Below are 21,330 nucleotides of genomic sequence, written 5' to 3' on the forward strand. Positions count from 1 at the left end.
GACATGACAACTTGCACTTCTCATTGTTGCAACAGGTCCACCTGAATCCTTAAACGACTTGTTTTTCCCCATCTCCTCCACAAGTTATACTGACATCAAATATAGTGAAAGCAGGGGTTATACTGTGGAAGAGGGACATACAAAGCAACAAAGAAATAATCTTATAAATTGAGCTTCAGAACACTCTTGCTTGGCATTTTTGCTCAAGGTTGGCATTCTACCACTTGAACCTCACCACCACTTTTAATTTTCTGCTGGATAATTAGAAAAAATTGCACTGACCTTTTCTGGCCTGGGCTAGCTTCAAACCATGATCTTCAGATCTCAGCTTCCTGAGTAGTGGGAGATTATAGCCATGAAATGGTAAAAGTTCAATTAAACAGCATTATTTATATTTGCTAGCAACTATCCAGGATAGCTGAACATGTTTTGTTGAAGTATTTTAAACTTAGTCAGTGTTTATCATTAGCTGCTGTAATAAACATCTGCAAGCCAAACTTATCTATCTGTCTGTTCAAGGCTCACCTCCTGAGGAAGAAGGTCATGTAATATGTGGAATCCTGTCTTAGTGTCAACAGGGAGGAAGTAAGGTACACATTGTTCCATTCCTTACCAAAAACGAATAACATCTTATTCAAGGGATGGTTAGGAACACCATAGTACCCATCCTAGAGGAGGGCACAAACATTTCTTACTTCACCCATTTGGTATCTAAGATCTTTGCTTACAGTACCCAAAATACACCTTCTCTTCCAGTCCTCCCCTATTCTTTACAACATTTCCCCCTTTTCCTCCTTCCCCTCTAATCCATACCCAGGAACGTCTAGACTGTAGGTTTCTTCTGAGCATTTTTCTGGCTGAGATACGATTTTACACTAGGGGATCCTTTGCTTTAGAGTGAAATAAATCAAAGATAATCTTCTGACTTCATTACTATCAAGTTATTTCTTATGTCATTTTTTGAGACTTTGCTACATCCTTATGTTGCAGAGGATCTGAACTATTTGAATACTTCTAAGTCTTTAGTGTGAATTAATGAAGAAAAACAGGATGAAGGAGATAGGAAAATGGCTTACAACCCTTCTCCATCCACACATCACCAGTGATCCAGGCCTTGGAATCAAGTTATGCTCCACATCCCAAGCACTGTTGGCCCAAATATCTGGCAGTAAATGCTCATGGCTTTCCATTTTATCATCTTTAAAGTTCAGTCTTGCTAAAATGATAATGTAATAAATGATGATGACTTGGGAAAAATTTGCTTAAATGACTAAAATTTGAATTGTGCATATTTTTATTAGTAGATAAGCTGAGACTGAGCCAATCTTTCCTGTAACAACATTCAAAATTATTTGAAAGTGTTCCTTAAAAGGGAGAGATGATCATTTTTCAAAAGGAATTGCACATACACAAATCAAAATAAACAGGTTGCTCTTGTTTATTTTTCCTCTGTATTCTTTTCCTGTTTCTCTAATTTAATGGCTCTTATTTAGTCTCTGTTTATAAATAACTCTTAGAAATCATGGACTAACAGAAGTAGGAAAGCAAACCTGCTGATTAATACCCCAAACTGACAAATAACATGCTAAAATTACTTTCCAAGTCCTCCCTAAAAGAATTTAATGAATTAGTCTATATATTCCTGCAGAAGAGAATGTCTTCAAATTTTTACATTTTATTCCCAGCATGGAGGGAGTCACTGGGATGGAACTAATTTTCAGGTGCCTTATCTGGATTGAAGCAGGGTAGGCGGAAGACCACAAACTAAGTAAAGAGTACCTAGATACATCAACCTTGATTGTAACTCCACTGATAGCAATAGTATTGTTGACTTTTGGGATATATGGAAAATGGTAAATTAGTCAATATTCAGGTCCAATATTTTCCTTCATACAGTCTACTTCCAGCCCTTTCCTGTCTCCTCTACTGCACAGCATACTGTGACCCCCCAAAATAACTGAGTGGGGGTAAAATGGAGAAGGGTTTTGTTGGTCATACAGGAATGATGGTGGCTAGGGCTGAATTTAGAGTAAATTTTAGTCATTATATTTAAAGTGTACTATAAAAGACAAAGCAATGGATCATGTGTAAATAAATAAGCAAAATCTTTGGGGTTATTATTCAGTAATACTTAAACTATACATTGAGCTTCTTTATAATTTATTGTTTAAATGCATTGGTGATGCTGTATATTAACATGAGACTATACATGTACATGTAATACATATATGCATATCTATTTGCAGAGCATATATGTATACCTATTCATGTATCCACATGTATTGTGGATATATGTGAGAGACAGAGATGGGGAGACAGCGAGATAGGGAGAGAGAGAAGACAACACACTGAGTGTGATATCCTGTCATTTATTACAATATGAAAGGTCTAGCATGGCAGTACATGCCTATAATCCTAGCTACATGAGACGTAAAGATGGGAGGGCTCAGATTAAAGCTAGGTTAAAAAAATTAGTGAGATGTTTTCTTTAAAAACATTCTGGGCCATGGAATTGAGAAAATTAAGGGAAGGGGTGAGTGGAAGGAAGGATTACAAGGTTGAAGGAATGACACAGATCAAGATGCATTGTATGCATAAATTGCTTTGTCAATGACAAAAATTTAATACACAACCTAAAAATAAGAGAAGTGTGTGGAGTGGGAGGAGTTAGTTAGTAGGCTAAAAGTGGTGACACTGATCAAAAGGCAACTCGGTGTAATTACTTTAAGAAAGAAAAAATATTTTATCATAATGGTGTAATCCAAACTACTCAAGAGACAAAAGTAGGAGGATTGAGGTCCAAAGCTACCAAGGGCAAACACATGATACTCTTTGAAAACAAAACTAAAGCAAAAGACTGTTGAGATGGCTCAAGCAGTCAAGTACTACCTTTGCAAACACAAGGCTATGAGTTCAAATCCCAGCACAGAAAAAGACAGACAGAAAGGGCTTCTTTGAAAAGGGATAAGATAACTAGGACCACAAAATAGAGGCTCAGTTTTAAGTACACCTCTGCTTGAAATTCTTTGTACAGTTAAGCATAACATTGATTGACAGTGTCATGTAACATCCTGTGGCTCAAGGGAGAGATTAGTGCTTGTGATAAAACTAGAAATTAGGAAACTAGGAAAGTCATTTAAGGAAAGAACAGAAAGAAGCTCTGAACCATAACACTACTATCAAAAGATGTGAAGTAGGAGAACAAATTTTCAAACTGAACTGAAAAGGAATGAGCAGAGAAGAACACTGAACATCAGAGAGTAGTTATTCCTAAGCCAAAAGAGGAAAGCATTTAAAGGAGCAATCATTCCACTGCAGGAGAGCTGCCAAGAAGATGAAGAATGAGAAGTGATGGGGACAACACACAGGATGGCAGGTCTCGGTAAAACCTTCCTTGACTGAAGGGTTGGGGAACAAACCCCACTGAGGTGGGCTGTGCTGCAAATCATGCCTGAGAGAAGTAAAGAAGAAGTGAAGTGGTGGTGGGGGGGATGGGAGGGCAGGGATGGTAGGGGAAACAAAGGAGGAGGCAACAATGCTTGATAAGAAATGTACTCATTACCTTGCTCATGTAATTGTAACCCCTCTGTACAGTATTTTCACAATTAAAAAACTCATTAATAATTAAAAAAGAAGTGAAGATAGTTACCGTGAGAAAGCCCAGTAATAATTAAATCCTGTGTGCTTCCGGTTTTAGTTTATGAAAACTCAAATCCTCTTTCACTAAAGATCTTAAAAAATTTTTAACAAGAGTCTCCATGGGAACATGGGTGTCTGTGTGTGTGTGTGTGTGTGTGTGTGTGTATACATGTGTGGTTCACCTTTGACTGTACACTTGCCAGCTCTGTTTATACCCAGAATTAGGGCATCATGAAGAAGACTGGTATGATTCAGCATGCAGTCATGTTCTTGTCTGTGATTTATTACATTGGAAGGACACAAAACACACAATCAGCAATGGGGAAAGTCACAGGGGATGAAGATTGGAGGGGACCAGGTGCAAATTCCTGATAAGTCTTTCCCGATGGACATATTTAATTCTTCCAATGTTGAATTATGACAACTTGTAAAATATTGTCAAACAGAGGAGACTTACAGACCCAATGCCCAATAGTCAACCTCTGTCCAACACACACAGAGTAGCAGACTCCCAAAGGAAAAGCCAATGCTCCACATCCATCACATTGTAAAAACAGGTTCGACCTGGTGATCTACTCTTATCAGTTAGGGAAAAATGAGAACCTTCCCCAAATCTGAAGTTTCCAAGTATTAGTCAAGGATCTGTTTGCAAGTGGTCTTTCTAAAGATGACAGGTTCAGAAGGGCTGTATGAAACTCTTTTCTGAACACCAGTCAAAATTGATTAGCTTCTGTGTGTTAACATTTTTTAAAGCAGTTTTCTGGCATTAGTGCTTACTATAAGATAGGTTGAGCAAGGAGAAAAGGTAATTAATGAGAAGACATTATGTGATTTCAGGCAGTTCATCAATGAAATCTGTCAGCAGCTAACCAGGCCTGGAAACGGATCTAAAGAACTGATTCAAGGTTTTGACTTGATCTGGTAAGAGGATGAGGGCCCCAGAACTTAGAGCAAGCAGAATATCAAGCAATAACATTATTTTACATGGGGAAGTAACAAGCCAGACAAGCTCCTGCTTTTTAACCTGGGATTCTAATTAATGTATCTATTTAGATGTTATTTGCCAAGACTTGAAAATAAAACCAACAGGCTAGAGGTGTCATCCATGAGATTGACCCTGTTCAAGAACAATTGGATTTCTTGTCATCCATTCTGCTTTCTCTTGTTGTGTAACAAAAGATCCCACAACTTACTGGCTTCACATCACAGATGTGAGGGTCTGACATTGGGGAAAGATTTGGCTGTGTAATTTGTGTACTCTATGTGGCATTTTTGAGCAGCACTGGTAGCATTCATCTCACGCAAGCCTGGTGTGGAGAATCTGACATGTCTTGGTTCACACTCAGCAGAGGTGAATGGAAATCTGGACTCAGGTAAGAATGCTAGGTGAAGCACCTGCCTATGACATGTAGGCTTATTTGATTTCTGACATACTCCCAGAGCCTAGGTTCCAGAACCAAAGAGGAAGCCCCAAGGCCTCTTTGGAAATAACCACCAAATACCCAAATTTAATTTTGCTGCATTGTGTTTGTCGAAGACAACACTAAAACCATCTCAGATTCCAGAGACGAGTTAGATTTCATGTCTCTGTGGGAGAGTCACAAACTACATTCACAATTTCCAAATCGCTTCTCAATTATTAATGATGGCTTTTTCTTGTCCTGTGTTTGTTTGAATCCCATTCACAACTAGTAGGTATTATTTTTCAAAGGGAAGATACACTCCAGATCTCTAAGGAATTGTTTTACTGCTTTAATTAATTTTACTTCATATGCATAAAGAACTGATGTTTATTTTGCAAATCAAATGGTCTCTAAGAATTCCTCTTGGATTATACATGAATGTAAGTAATAATTTTGTCTCATATAAACATTGAGGCAAGATGAAACTGTTCTCTAAATGGAATAAGAATTATTTTTCCCCATGATGGCCTAAACCTAGAGTATAATTCATCTTAGAGTAATATGATTGACCATGACAGAGCATGACTATTACAAGCAGAATGACAATGGCAGACTAATCAATGAAGTTAGTTAAAATGACTCCAAATATGGGAGTATGACCAGTGATCACAATAAATGAGCATATATCAGCCCACAGCCATTAAAAGTAGTTGGATTTTTGCTTCAGGACATTCATTGACATATGTTCATTTGACAACTTACATATAATAAAAGTCACAATTGTCCTCTTAGTAATCATATCTTCATAGACATTTCGTTAAATCATTGCCAAGATACACTAAAAACTAGTTTTCAACTAGGAAGGGCTTCTCTGGACTCCAAAAACAAAACAAAATTAAAATAAATCATGCCTTCTTAATACCATTCACAAGTGAGCAACTTGTCCTTGCATAAGGTATATTATAGGAAAGGAAGTTATCACATGGTATGCATTTGAATTTGAAACGCCGCCCTCATTTGCTTTAGACAGCAGGCACTTTAATAATTACAGTGATTGACAATGGACATTATTTCTGAAGGCAAATGAACCTCCCAGGTCTTAATGACATCTCCAGGGAAATCATCCACTCTCTTCAGAGAGAACTTTGTCATTTCCTTCCTCTGGAATAGGACTAGAAGCTGAGCTAGTGTTTGTACTTACTTAAAGTGCAGCCCTGGAAACATGATGCTGACATGAGCCTCTTATTTTCAACTCTCAGGCAATATTGAGAAGAATCTTAAAACTGAGCTTTCCGTCATTTCTGGTACTTACTGTCTGATATAAGGGATATTATCCATGGATAAAGAAAAATCCCACTAAACTTGAACTGCCATCATAGAAATTACCCTTTTCCTAAATCCTTCATCCCTAGTTAGGTTGATTGGCTATTTATTACTTTGCCTATGTATGAGTATTTATCAAAATTTGTGGTTGACCTGAATTTATCTTTTCTGGACCCAGAAAACACTTCACTTCTCTGCAGAGCTATTTCATACTCAGGTACAAGAAGGCCCAATGGATTCCATGCCCAGATCAGAAATAGGTCCATTCCCCAGTACTTTGGCCCCTGTACTGTGCAACTGCACATTAAGTTTCCATGGTTGCCAGAGGCATCTGTCACTGTGACAGTGACCCTGCTCACATCCACCTGACAGCCCCCAGCCTTCAACACAGCTTTTATATAAATCTGGGTAGAGTAAAATGAACATAGATAGAGAAAGGGAGACAAGAAGCTTTTTAACTTGATTTTAGTTTAGGGTTTTATATTTGTAAAATCACTACTACCCACATACTTTCCTTCTGATTGGGATTTAATGACCCAATTAATGAGAACTCTGACCTTCTTCAGGAAAACCAACCAGCCTCTGTGATAATGAAATGAGAAACATATCCTAACATTTTAGGGGCGATATCATTCTTCATTTGTTTTGTTCTGCAGGAGAAAATCTGCAGTAAAGACTCAGGTCTTCTGTCAGTGATCAAGAGATCAGTTTTGTAGAGGAGCTGGAATGAGCAAGTTAAAAGCATGATGAAACAGTGCCCCAACCAACTGTGAATTTTCGGCACACAAGGAATTTTCTACTGTAAGTATGTCCTGTGCAATAATTGGGACATACTTATACCGAAATATTTATTATTTATCTGAAATTCAAATTCAAAACCGTATATCCTAGATCTTATCTGATAACCTTCAGTTTATGTGCCTTTGATAAAAGTCTGGAGGTATGGTACAAGTGGTAGAGGGCCTACCTAGCAAATGCAAGGTTATGAGTTCAAAACTATACCTCCAAAAACAAAAATTAAAAATAAAATAGCATAAAATAAAATAAAAGTAAGCAACAAGGAATAAAGTCCTGAATTGATAACTACAGGACTGATTGAAAACAAACAGTAGGTCTGCGGGGCCTATCTTTTATAGTCTGGTCAAGTAAAGAAATAATACATTTGCAAGATACTTTGCTTGACTGTTTTAATTGATTATTCTGAGTTTTATGGTAATTCTTAGAAAGTAAGTTCTGAGATAGAGAAGCCCATGGGTCTGTAGATGGTTGGGTACTATTTTTACACAGGTAAGTAAATTCCAATTGAATATTTATTCAATATAAGACCAATCTCAAACCACAACTGCAGGATCCATAAAAGCATACTTTAAAATATATGTTTTGCTTATGATGAATAGTAAGTTGAGTCAATAATAAGCTATCATATTTGATATATTATAGATGTGTATATGTGGATGAAAGTATATGCATTTGGATATAGGTGTTATGAGAATATAGGCTTGTATTGATGTATGCATATATGCATATATAAGGTATGGGAGTTATGTTTATCTAAGCAGAGGCACCTCACAGAACAATAGTGGCAACATTTTAATATAAACTTTGTATTTGGACCTACATTTAATGTCAATATATGCAGTAGAAGCAGATACATAACTTGATTATAATTGTATAAAAGAACCACAATTCCATATATTTGTCAGTCCTTTAAATATTTATATTCCCAAATAGCATTTGGATTTTAAAGTTTAAATCACTACTTACACATAAAGTATAAAATTGATATGACTCATCTCTACTTCTCTACTTCCTTTTATCCTATTTTACTCCTATTTTAAAGGGATAATAAAAACATTTTAGAAAAGGTTTTTTAATGATATTTCTGTTGAAATAGGATAACTCACTACAAGCAAGTGCCTTTCCCATTGTCAGACTAGATTTACAAGAAAGGAAATGTTGAATTAGCAGTACAAAGTTCAAGAAAAATATTAGCCTAAAATAATTGAATTAAAGAAGATACAACCATGGAAGCAGCTATCTACAGGCAATAATAAAACTATTCTTACTGAATTTTCAGAAGTCTATGATAACATCACCAAGTTAATTTGTATTTTTATAGAATTTTATATGTTCAATTTTATTTTTAAACTATTGTGTAATTCCGATGTCATGAACTTGACATGGTTTTTATAGAAAATGCATTAATTTTTTGATTGTGTGTCTGGAGTGTGTATGTATGTTTGTGTGTGTTTGTGAGACAAAGAGAGTGAGAGAGAGAGAGAGAGAGAGAAGGAGAGAAAGAGAAGACGTTCATACCCACATTACAAAGTTGAGTTTATCTGCCTAAAAAAACTTTGGTACCAGTAATCTTTTCTCTATTACAGCAAAAAGGTTTATTTTAAATTATATTTTTAAATCTTTAAGTAGTTGTACAAAGGTGTTTCTATTCAACATGTCACTTTATGAGTACAATGCATCTTGATCAACCTCACACCTTGTGTAATTCTCTCCCATCCTTCTCAAGCCCACCCATCCTCTCAATTTTTTCTAGTTTCATATGATACCAGTTGAATATTATGCTTGCCATTTTCCCATTTCCTCTCTTCACTCCTCTACTCCCTCCCCTTGAACCAGGGCCTCATGCATGCAAGGCAAGTGCTCTACCACTGAGCCACCTTCCCAGCCCGCCTCCCCTTGAGCAATTAAGTTTATTGCCTTCACTTTTTTTTAAGAATTGTCAGTCCATTTGTACTTAAAATCATCTATTTACTTGTTATTGAATCCTCACCATGCAGCTCTGGGGTGAGAAGTTCTTCATAAGCAGCTATCCTAAGAGGTTGTTTTAGGTAACACCTGCTGCCTTGTGTACTACATTGTTTTTAAATAAAGGGTAAAGTGTACATGTATATAAATACCACAATGAAACCTCCTCATTCCAACTATACACTAATTCAAAAACTTAAAAAAATTATAATGGATGCAATGGAGATAGACTATTTAACCAAATAATATGTCAAGGAAATAATCTATTTTGTTGAAAACCTAAACTCCCATTAGAGACTTCCACAAAGTTTCATACTTCTAATTATTCCAACTTTTTATGCTGAGAGAAATAGTTCTTCTTCAGGTGCTTGACAGCAGAGCGTTGAAAGGTCATTTGTCAGCAGGGTCACTAAGCTTGTTAGGAAAGCTTGATACTGCTTAACACACATTGTTTCTGTCTAAACTCCCACAGGCAGCTAGCAAGAGCAATTAGGCAGATTCTGGCAGAGCTGGGATTGACCCTTCTGGATAGTTTGAAACATGCCTAAGTGCCTGTCAAAGTGAATCAGCAGGCTTTGTGTGTAAAGACAGGAGGATGCCACTGGCACTACCTCCAGAGGACTGAAACTAAGGGCATACTCGCTCCTGCTGAGCTTTGCCAGGAGAAAGGTTACTGAAGGCTTGTGCAGTGATGTTGAAAGCCCACTCTACCAATGCACATTCTACACAGCTCATATTCATTCTGCCCTGAATCTCCCCTTACCTTCACTAAAGTTAGGTAACACATTCTATGAATGGCCTTCTACAGCTGTTAAAGCAGCTGTAAATTTTGTTTACAATTTAAAAGTAACAGTAAGTTGCAAAGGGTGATATCTGAAAAATAACTAATTTCCATTAATTTTTATGAATCACTGCACACATGCTCACAAAATATCCACCACATGCTTTTTATAGTATATTTTAAATGAAAAGATATTTAGATACTTGTAGCATCTCTCAGATTCTCTTAGAATCCAGTTTTTCTTTCAATTTAGTGCATATATTATTAGGAAATGTATTCTGACTGTAAAAAAGAAAAGAATAAATATTTGATAATAATTGAAATAGAAGAAGCAAAGCATTAAAACAAAATTATCAGAAGAATTTCTACCATGTGGTATGCCTAAATTTAGAGTGTACCGAACAGGTCCAAATGCTCATTCATACTCTTTTCCCTTAATAGAAAAAAATCACCATGTATAATGGAGAGATATTATATGTCTATATCTTATGATTATTTTATTATTTTATTATATTTCAGTAGTTGTGCAAAGGGGTTTCAATCCAGTATGTCAATTTATGAGTAACTAATTTTGATCAATATCACCTTTTTCATCTTAATTTTCACATAAATTAAAAATATAAATTAATGAAAGAACTTTGAACCTAGGACCACTGTAGCTTTATAAAGTTGGTACCTCTTACATAGTATGTTCAAGTCTTAAATATTCATGTTTAAAATGAAAAATGAATATATATTCCTATATTCACTCAACAAATATTTCCTGAAGGCTTAAGTGTTCGAATCACATTCCACAATAATCTGTGAAGTCTATAAAAAAAAAACTGAATAAGGCAGAGTGAGCCCTTGATCCCCCAGATTTTAAAATCTCTTGGCCAAGTCTGAATGAGTGTTGATGGATTGACCTTGAAAATGTCAATATTTAAGTACAACATTTTCTTTTGGGTAAATTAGTCTATTTTTTTAATTGTGAAAATACTGTACAGAGGGGTTACAATTACATGGGCAAGATAATAAGTACATTTCTTATCAAGCATTGTAGCCTCCTCCTTTGTTTCCCCTTCCCAACCCTTCCCATCCTCCCCCCCACCCTCCTAATCTTCCCCGCCCCCCCCCACACCAAAGTTGTAAAGTTCATTTTCAACATAACTACTTGTACATCTCGTTGTTGTAATGGGTCCACCTGTATCCCTATTTAAACGATTTGTTTTTCCCCTTCCCCTCCACAAATTATAACGACATCAAATACAGTGAGAGCAGGGGTTATACTGTGGGGGAGGGACCTACAAAGCAACAAAGAAATAATCTTATAAATGTGTTAGAAACAATCACATGACAGAAAAAAAACATTTGAAACATATCTTAGGGCTCATTTCCCTAACATCACCTTATCTGACCTTTTCTGCTTGACTCAGACATATACTAGATATTGCAAATAAGGGAAACCATGGGACCTATGTTTCTTTGGGCCTGGCTTACTTCACTTAATATAATTTTCCAAGTCTTTCCATTTCCTAACAAATGGGGCAATGTCATTCTTTCTGATGGAAGCATAGAATTCCATTGTGTATAAATTAGTCTATTTTAAAAGGGATTTTCTTTAATATTACTGTTTTGAAGGAAGTCATTATTTTTAGGAAGTAAATTGTCTAATGAATAAAAATGTTACTCAAGTAAAAGAGCTCTTAAAAATGAACAATCACATAGACAAACATGATGCCCAATGCAATAATTCCAATGTATAAAACAGGTCACATACAGGTCATGTCCAAAAAGAAAGGTGCTTGTTACTTGCATTACCTAACTGTAACCCCTCTGTATATGACCTCTATAATAATAATAAAATTTTAATGGGTCATATAAATGCCCTCAGTCACCTATTTAAGACATCATATGACAATTAGTTGGACATCTTATTTAAAATAATCATACCTCAGGCAACTTTCTAGATATTCTGCTTTAATAATTTCAGCTATGTGTGTATACAAAATACATCAATCAACAGTATAATCTCACTGATATTCTCTGTGGCCTGTATCTGAGAAATACTGACTTTAATGGAAACTGGACTTGTTTTATATTTAGGAAATTAAAACCAGATTTAAGTTCAATCCTTAAAGATATACTTGCTAACTTATTCAGTATGAAAATACTAAACCAGTCCAAAATGTTAAAAAAATCATAACATTACCATAGGTACATGAAACAATGATTTTCAGATATTGCCAGTAGGACATAGCTGGCTGAATCTTCAGAAGAAACACATAATATAGACCACATGATTTTCCAGCTTCAGAGAAGGTAAGGGTAATTCCAATGTTCCCTCAGGTGAGAATGCAGACATTGGATTTTAGAGAAATTAACTGGTTAGAAATTGGGGGACCAATTGGAACAGGTCTAGAAGCTGGATAAAGCAAGAAAAGACATTAATAGCTAAATCTAAATCTTAGTAATAGTATTGGTTGGGTATCTGAAGATAGAGACAGAGAGAGAAAGAGAGAGAGATGGCTATGAAGATGAGGGCAAGGAAACACAAAGAATCAGACAGAATAAGTCTCCAAGCTAAGAAGTGAAAACATTCACACTTTCACCAATCAGAATGAGTAAATTCTCAGGGCCTCTCCACAGGATATGAGGATATGCACAGACAGCAGTGGTTATTTGTGATAGGCTAAGAGATCCCAGACAACTGGGCATCAGTGGCTCATGCCTGTTATCCTAACTACTCAGAAAGGCTGAGATTCAAGGACAGTTTGAGGACAGCTTAAGCAGAAATGTTCATTAGGCTTCCACATCAAAAGGGCTGGAGACTTAACTCAAAGGGTAGAGCACCAGCCAAGCAAGCAAGCCCAGACAGTTGATCCCTAGCAGAGTAGACAGACAGACAGACAGACAGACAGATAGACAAACAGAGAAACAGGCAAGCAAAGAGAGAGAAAAAGAGAAAGTCCAAGACTAAAATCTGCATTAGATGAACCCTAACAGAACTTTAAAGAAAGCTTTGAAAGGATCAACTTGACCTAGCAATCAACAATACAGAATCTAGAAGGAAGGACATTAACATCGAAGCTCTAAGGCATGCATATGAAGTATCACCTCAATATAGGAATTTAATCTTTCTTGTTGTTCTTTTTCATGTACTTATAATGTACTTTGTGATTTTTTGTTTCTTTGTATGTTCTTCCCCCAGGTACAACCCCTATTGTCACTGTATTTGATTCCAATGTCCTGCATCTTGTATATACATTTTTCTAATTTGGGGAGGGGAAGGGAAATAAAATGCTGAAGTAAGGATACAGGATGACCCATTGTAACAATGAGAGGTACAGGACACTAGGTTGAAAATGAACTTTACAACTTTGCAGGGGAAGGTGGGAGGAAGGAGTTGGGGAGGTGGGGAGGAAAGGGATGGTAGGGGAAAAACAAAGGAAATAATGCTCGATAGGAAATGGACTCATTACCTTACTCATGTAACTGTAACTGCTCCGTACAGTATCTTTACAACAAATATATATTAAAAAAGAAAGTACCAATATTAACAAATGCACAGAGATATAGAATTGCAAGATGAAGACTATAAAACAGAAAATGAATGTCATAAATATGCTGAAGACAAAGTTAGAATGAAGCAGAAGACAAGAGAATACAGAACTACTAACAATGAGATGTAATACTTCTGAAATGAAATGACATTAGGTAGGATTAGTCAAGACCAAATACCACAGAAAAAAGACAAACTTGAGTATGTGACATACATAAAAATATTCCAAGTCACATCAAAATAAAAACTTTTTTAAATGGTAACAAACAGAAAATCTTGAAAGCTCCTAGAGAAGGACATACAATACAGAGTTAAGATCAAAACCATGAGGATGAACTTGTCAGAAACTGTAGAAGCCAGAAAAAAAGAAACCTCAGAATTTTTGGAAGAAAAAAAGTTTCTGTTGACTTTCAATTTTTATACTCATTTTTTCACAAATGAAAGCAAAGTAAAACTTTTCAGGCAATAGGAAAAAGGATAGCTTTATTGTAGCCGTCATCAGAGAGAAAGGGTAGAGTATATTAATTATTCCCAGTACTTAGCTGCCTCCTTCCTTACTCTGAAACCTTGATCAGTTTAGTAGCTCTCTCAGAGTATGTTTAACTGACAAAGTTAAACATATACTGATAACAAAATACTGATAACAGTATTTCAGAATTAATGAGTTAATGGAAGTTTCTTAAAATTATTCCTTTTCCTTCCTTCCTTTTTTTTCTTTACTCTTTCTTCCTTCCTTTCGTTCTTCCTTCCTTTCTTCCTTCCTTCTTTCCTTCCTTCCTTCCTTCCTTCCTTCCTTTCTTTCTTTCCAGGACTGGGTTTGAATCAGGCATTGGGTCCCAACTATTTCCCTAGACCAACCTTAGAATGTAATCCTCCTATCTCCCGAGTACCTGGGATCATAGGTGTGAGCCACATAATTGGCTGTCGTATTGCCTGGTTCATGATTAAAACAAAATTAGTGGCAATTCTATAATAATATCTTCCTGTTAGTATTTTACTGCTGAATAAGTTAAAATGCTATGCCACACCAATAGACTAGCTATGAGACCAAGGGTTATTTCCCCAAATAATGGACTCATTCAATCAATGGTATATTGTTCTATTTGAGATATCAATGGTGTTTTGTATGTTAATATTTGACCTATTGTTTATTGTATTATATATAAAATATATAGTGGTAAAATCAGAATCTTTTTCTTTTTAACCAAATTTTAATTATTTTTATGTTTATAGGTAATATTGAAACAAAAGCTACCACTATTCTAGAAAACATTATTTAAAAGCCCTTGATTCATTCCATCATAACAAGTATATTGATATGTGTAATTTTTAGGCATAACAGTCTATTCTCCATGACAACAATGCAATGTTGGCATGGGATGGAATATTCTGGAAAATTACTTTCATGCAAATAACTAAGCTTGCTTATTTTTTAATGGTATGCATTTGTTTCAATACAGTTCATTGTAAAACAATCTTATTGCTCTTTTTCTTTTTTGTTTTTATAAATTTAAGCAGTTGTAAAGGGGTTTTCATTCAACCTGCCAATTTATGAGTACAATGCATTTTAGTCAATGTCCTACAGTCCATCATTTTCCTTCACCTCTCCCAATTCCCTCATTTTCCTGAATCAGTATTTCGTTATTTTTTTTCTTTTCCTTTATTTTTCAAAAGTTTTGATTCTATATGTAATAAGCTGCATACCATAAAATATATAGGTCTTCTACCCACAATTTTAGGAGACAAAAACTTTCCCTAAAATTGAGGATGAGGATCTGGTCTTCAGTCCATTATGCTCAATGTTGAGATGGCTCTTGTTCAGTTCACACTGCCCATTAGAAGGCAAGATTCTCTGCCATTCATAGTGCCCAATCCCTGATGTCAATCTCAGATGAGAAAAGCATCATCATGGTTCCCACCACCTAGAGCATTAGCCTTGCCTTTGTAAAGAACCACTGACAATGATTCACTGTCTTGAAATTGCGTTAGCCAGGTTGTAGCCAGATTGACTAGCCAGCAATGTACAGGTTTTAGAGCATTACAAGGGCACAGTCATCTTGGCCAACCATGAAAATGGTTTCACAGTCTCCTGAGCCTAAAATAAACTTTGTTTAATGGAGAGATAAATTTGGATTATCTTAATCTACTAATGTGACTTAAAATATTTTTTTGGGTTTTTTTTATTCCTAAAGTTATCCTAGCTTACTGTGGTATAAACTAAGATAATATTTACCAATTTCATATTATATACTGCAAGTATAGAGTTCTTTCTCCTCTAGGAGATCAGAAAAAAACATAAATGTGAGAAGATTGAGAAGCTCTCCTAGACAAGCTGTCATAGTTAAACCCAGTATTTCTGGAGTGGTGAGATTCAGGAACCCATCACACTCACAATATTGGAATAGAATGCTAATACTTATAGATCAATCAAGCCCAAGTCCACTGGAACGGTTTTTTTCCTTGAGTTTAAAGCAAAACGAATCATATGAACATTCTGGGAATGCGAAATAAAGACAGCCTATGTTGATTTGGTTTCATGATCTTAATGACTGTTAGAGAAGTTCTTGCTTTGATGAGGAGAGGACATACTTACTTCTACCTTGTAGAGACATGAAATACAGTGGCAGTCCTATTGGCTTCAATTTCTTAGTGTCTGGAAAACACTTCCTTTGTTTAGATGTTTCACTGACAAAGTTTTATTGACAAGATGGATCAGATGTCATGGTCACCTTGTGAATTTGGAACTGTGAAGACATTTAATATGCTTTCTGTGAATAAGCTATGTCATCTATTAAACAGTAATTTTGCTACTCTACCCCTTACAGATTAATGTCTCAGGTTCTTCATTCACCAAGTATCAGGCACCTAGCATGGCTCAGGAATGGCTTTAGGTGCTATGGATGCAGGGAAAACAAACATGAGCCTTGCATGCTAAGGAGGGTTGCCTGCAGTACACAAGCATATAATTAAACTTAGTAGAGGAAAGTGCCCTGGAGCACGTTAGTAATTAATCCTTCACATCACAAATATTTTAGCTGCAATGGATATTGCAACTAAATATCACGACAATTATTTTACTGAAAGATACATATTTAAAGATTAGGAATATTATCACCTTTAAGGAAAAATGTAGGTGTTAATTGGACTATAAAAGATCCATTGTATGATGCTTATTTTGAGTGCCGTAAATACAGGTACACAGTATATATATACATATATGTGTGTGTTACATATACATTTTCTTATATATATATATATACACAAATACAATGTATATATATATATATTACACACACATATATATACACTATGCCATGAATTTATCTTTTTCCTAAAGATATATGAGCCAAGAAACTTTCTATAAATAGAGTAATAATTAACACATTACACAAATTGAAATGCAGAACACTTACAGAAGCGCGTTCACAGCTCAAAAGCTGTTCCTGAGGATGAAACACCTCAGAAAAGTGTTCTTGAGTGCAGCCGTACTGAGTCTTAATCCTCAGCTTTACTGTGCTATAGATAGATGCAGACGGTGCTTACAAATAACAAAACTGCTGGCCATGCTAGTTGTGTAAGAAAGTTCATTTTAATGAAGCATTACTTTAGACCAGAGATTTGACAGACAAGGAATCACATTACTAAAATACCTTCCAGAAATCATAGGTAGTAAATAATCCCACATCAGATGACAATCCCCTATCTTAAACCAAAAGAGAGCAGACTGCTCTACATCCTCAGGGACCTCTTAAACAACTGCCAAAGTGCTATTCTGTTCTCTAATTATCCCTCAAGGTACAGCATCAGACATCTCCAAATCAAGCAAGGACAAGATGTCCTATATAGTTTACAAAATGTTTTATTTTCTATTGTTGCAAAATAGAGCAAAATGTCTTATTTATGTCTTAAGTTTAAAAACTTAAACAGAGATCAGAAAAGGCTAGGTTATTACAAGTTTCAGAGTGTTTTCTATTTCCCCTGGTACTGAGGTTGGAACTCAATGTTCCACACTTGTTATGCAAGTCTCTATGGATGATCTATGCCATTTATGTGCTGATTATATTTTAGAGAAGGTCTAGTTCCTGGTCCCAAACATACCTCACTACAACCAACCTATTTTAAGCTTCCTGTAGTATCAGGGTTGAAAGGTACATACCACCATGGAATAACAGGTTCAGTTTCTTCATTTGACATGGAGTATCACAGAGCTTTCCCTGGAGTGGGCTTAAACTACAGTCCTTATCTTGGTCTCCTTTATGCCTAGAATTGCATGTATAAGTCACTGGCACTAAATTTTTGTTTATGTGATACTGAGGAACTGAATCCAGAGCCTCATGCATTCTAGGCAAGCACTCCACCACTAAGTCACATTCCCAGCCCAAGTTTATATTGCTTAATGAATCATGAGTATAATATACTTACAGATTATAAAAACATGAACAGGAGAAAAATATTGTATATACCCTTTATAGTTCATGTTGAGTATACACATAATATTTATATATGTGTATATATATATGTTATACACATATTTGTACAGTCTGATAGTTCAGTACTACATGTATATGAAATGCAAAAATCAAATTAGGATCATTCTTTTATTAATCTCTTTAAATACTTTATTTTTTGTATTAGGAATCCTACAACTTCTCTCTTTTAGTTCTTTATAAAAATATTTGAAATGCTGTAAGATATATTTAACTGATTTTTCTATAGTGTATTATAACTTAATCCTACTATTGGCTACACAGACTTTCCTGCCTGGGCTGGCTTTGAACCTCGATCCTCAGATCTCAGCCTCCAGAGTAGCTAGGATTACAGGTGTGAGCCACCGGTACCAGGCTGGGCTGAGTACATTTATTTTTGAACACTGTCAACACCTCCCTTATTTTCTCCAAGTTTTTTTTTCCCTGCCGACCCCCCAATTTGTGTAGTTCATTTCCACTATAGTGTCAAGTGAGTATCGTTGCTAAATTAGTTCACCCTTTGTCCCACCTGACTACTTTATAAAGTCATGTTTTAAGTTCCACTGAGCGAACATTTAAACAAGTCTATGTGCAATGTTCTACCCAACCTTTCACCTAGAAGCTCATGGCTCTCAATTCAAAATGGCATCTGCACATCGCTAGTACATTAAATTCTTGAGATTCCAATCTTCAAGTCAGTGTTACTACAGTAAAATCTTCAAAGCATTGCCAAAATTACAAGTAAGGAGAAACTGCCCACTGGAGCAGTATTTTAATATCTGATATTGGACCACGTGCTCAAAATTTGGGAAATGTTTTCAAATCCTGGTCAACAAAATAAATTCCTCCCTATTCACAAATGTTTATTCATTTTAAATGTCCTAGTTTTGTTTAAGTATCTAAACAATTATTCCTTCTAAAACAGTAGTGGAGGAGAGCTTTGCTTTCAGGAGTAAATACTGTTAAACCATGGCTAATCTGACTCCTTAATGAGTTGAGGTGTTTTCAAAACTCTGACACCAGAGGACTAAATGCTTCAGGTTCTTGTGAGAAATCTCAATCGCTTGTTTTCATGTAAAAAACAAAACAAAACAAAAAACACCCTGGCTTGGGTAAATATATTTAAATATAGAGCAAAAACATTCCTGGAAGCTTCTCTGTGTGTAGAGGAAGTGCCGGCAAACCCAATAAAACAAAAACCTAATTTCAGGAAACACTAAATATTATGCTGGAAGGCTCAAAACTGCCTAAAAATCCATTTATTACATCATTCTTTCTATTGTACGATCTCCATGCATGATAAGCACAACTGTAGTGGAATTTGATGGTTTCTAATTTTGTTTCCTTCATAAAACACCAGTTGCATCACTTTAGGAAATACACAGAACTCTCACATATGAAAGCTTCGAATGTTGACTCAGGAAGGAGCCATTGATTGGAGCTCCCTCATCAAGTTCTGAAGTTGGAATATGATTTGGAAACTACTAATTTTATTTTCTTAGTATTTTACTTTGACTTCCTTGGTTTTCTCCAGCCATTTGTGGAAATCATAATATTAATAATTCTCCCCAAATAAAATTTTCTATGGCTTCCTTATAAAGTTATAGCAAATTTTAAATAAAACTTGTTTCAACTCCCTTCACTCTATGCAATCACAAAAAATAATTATTCAGTGTTGGTTATTATCTGTCACAGTTTTACTTATTCTCTTTGTGCTTGCTTTTAAAATTTTAAGGTAAATGAAATGAAATTTACCATAATTTCACATTTCAAATATTTTAGTTTGTAAATAATCCATATAGTGGATTGTTATATTATTATAATATTATATTTTATTATTATAATACACATAGTGTATTCTTCATACATAACATGTAGGAAAACTCTAACAGAAGAGAATCTTCAGGATGGGGAAGATTGGGAAGAAAGGAAGAAAGAAAAGATAGAAAGGGAAGGACGGAGAGAAAAAAGAGTTGAGAGAAAGAAGGAAAAGAGAGACAAAGAGACAGAGAGAGAGAAAGAGAGAGAGAAAAGAGAAAGAGAGAGAGAGAGAGAGAGCGCGCTAACCAACAGGAAGCATCTCAGTGATTCTGTTGAGAAGATTCCTAGAGAAGCAGTGAACCAGAGACAGAGAAGCAACCCCCAACTGTGAACAGTCCTGGGAAATGGAAAGATAGGAAGACATGCATAATTTAGCCTGGCTGACAAATTAGCATTCATTCCAGTCTATGTATTCACTACTTTTCCCTGACCACAATTAAAGTGCCAGCTTAGCTTTTAATTCAAAGGGCATTATAAAGATCAGAAAGGGGAAAATGTAACAATTACTAAAGTCTTCTATTTAGGGTACTGAAAACATCTGAGTCCAACTGAAAAACAAAAAAAAAAAAACCTAGCTTATTTACTTTCAACTACTTTGCCCCTTGTTTCTCATAGACCAGCAGAAATGCAACATCAAGATTGCTGAGGATAATTTAGGAGAGTCCACAAATGACCTGCTGCACAAGTCATGACTTGATCTAAAAATCTCAAAAAATAAAATCACTTAGGACTCCAATGGCAATTTAGCATTATCAGCGTCCAGTATCATTCAACATATGTTATTAAAAACTTTGTAAATATAAAGAAATGATATGTGATATATAATTCAGTAGTTCTTAATATTAAAAAACAAACAGGTAACTGGTTCAGTGTAGGCTTAAAAATGCAGGACAGTAAATGTCTGGTAATATTGTTAATTCATCCCTTTTGCTCTCAAGTAGCTTCCTCAAGAATCTAAGGACTTAATTTGTTGTACATTATTAGGGCTTCTTTCTATGTTTTGCTTGCTCGGCCTGGGCAGTCCATCTTGAAGGGGAGGAACAATAGTAGTCATTTAGGGAAGCATGATTTTTTTTTTCAAAGGAAACTTTTGTTTGTTTGTTTGTTTTGTCAGTCATGGGGCTTGACCTCTGGGTCTGGGTACTGTCCCTCAGCTCTTCAGCTCAAGGGGAGCACTCTACCACTTGAGCCACAGCGTCACTTCTGGTTTTCTGGTGGTTTATTAGAGATAGGAGTCTCACGGTCTTTACTGCCCGGGCTGGCTTTGAACCGCGATCCTCAGATCTCAGCCTCTTCAGTAGCTAGGATTATAGGCATGAGCCACCGGCGCCTGGCCTCAAAAAGGAAACCTTTAAGGTTATATTTTTACTCAAAATATGTGTGCAACAACATTTCACAATCAAAATGTTATTTTTTTAATCTACTAGCAGATATTTAGAGTTGGCAACACACCCTTCAGAGATGGAAGCATTTTATCAAGTAAACATGGCTCACGCCTGTAATCCTAGCTACTCCGGAGGCTGAGATCTGAGGATTGTGGTCCAAAGCCAGCATAGGCAGACTCTTATCTTCAATTCACCACCAGAAAACTGG

Source organism: Dipodomys ordii, unplaced genomic scaffold (genome assembly GCF_000151885.1).
Source record: "Dipodomys ordii isolate 6190 unplaced genomic scaffold, Dord_2.0 Scaffold157, whole genome shotgun sequence".
NCBI lineage: Eukaryota > Metazoa > Chordata > Mammalia > Rodentia > Heteromyidae > Dipodomys > Dipodomys ordii.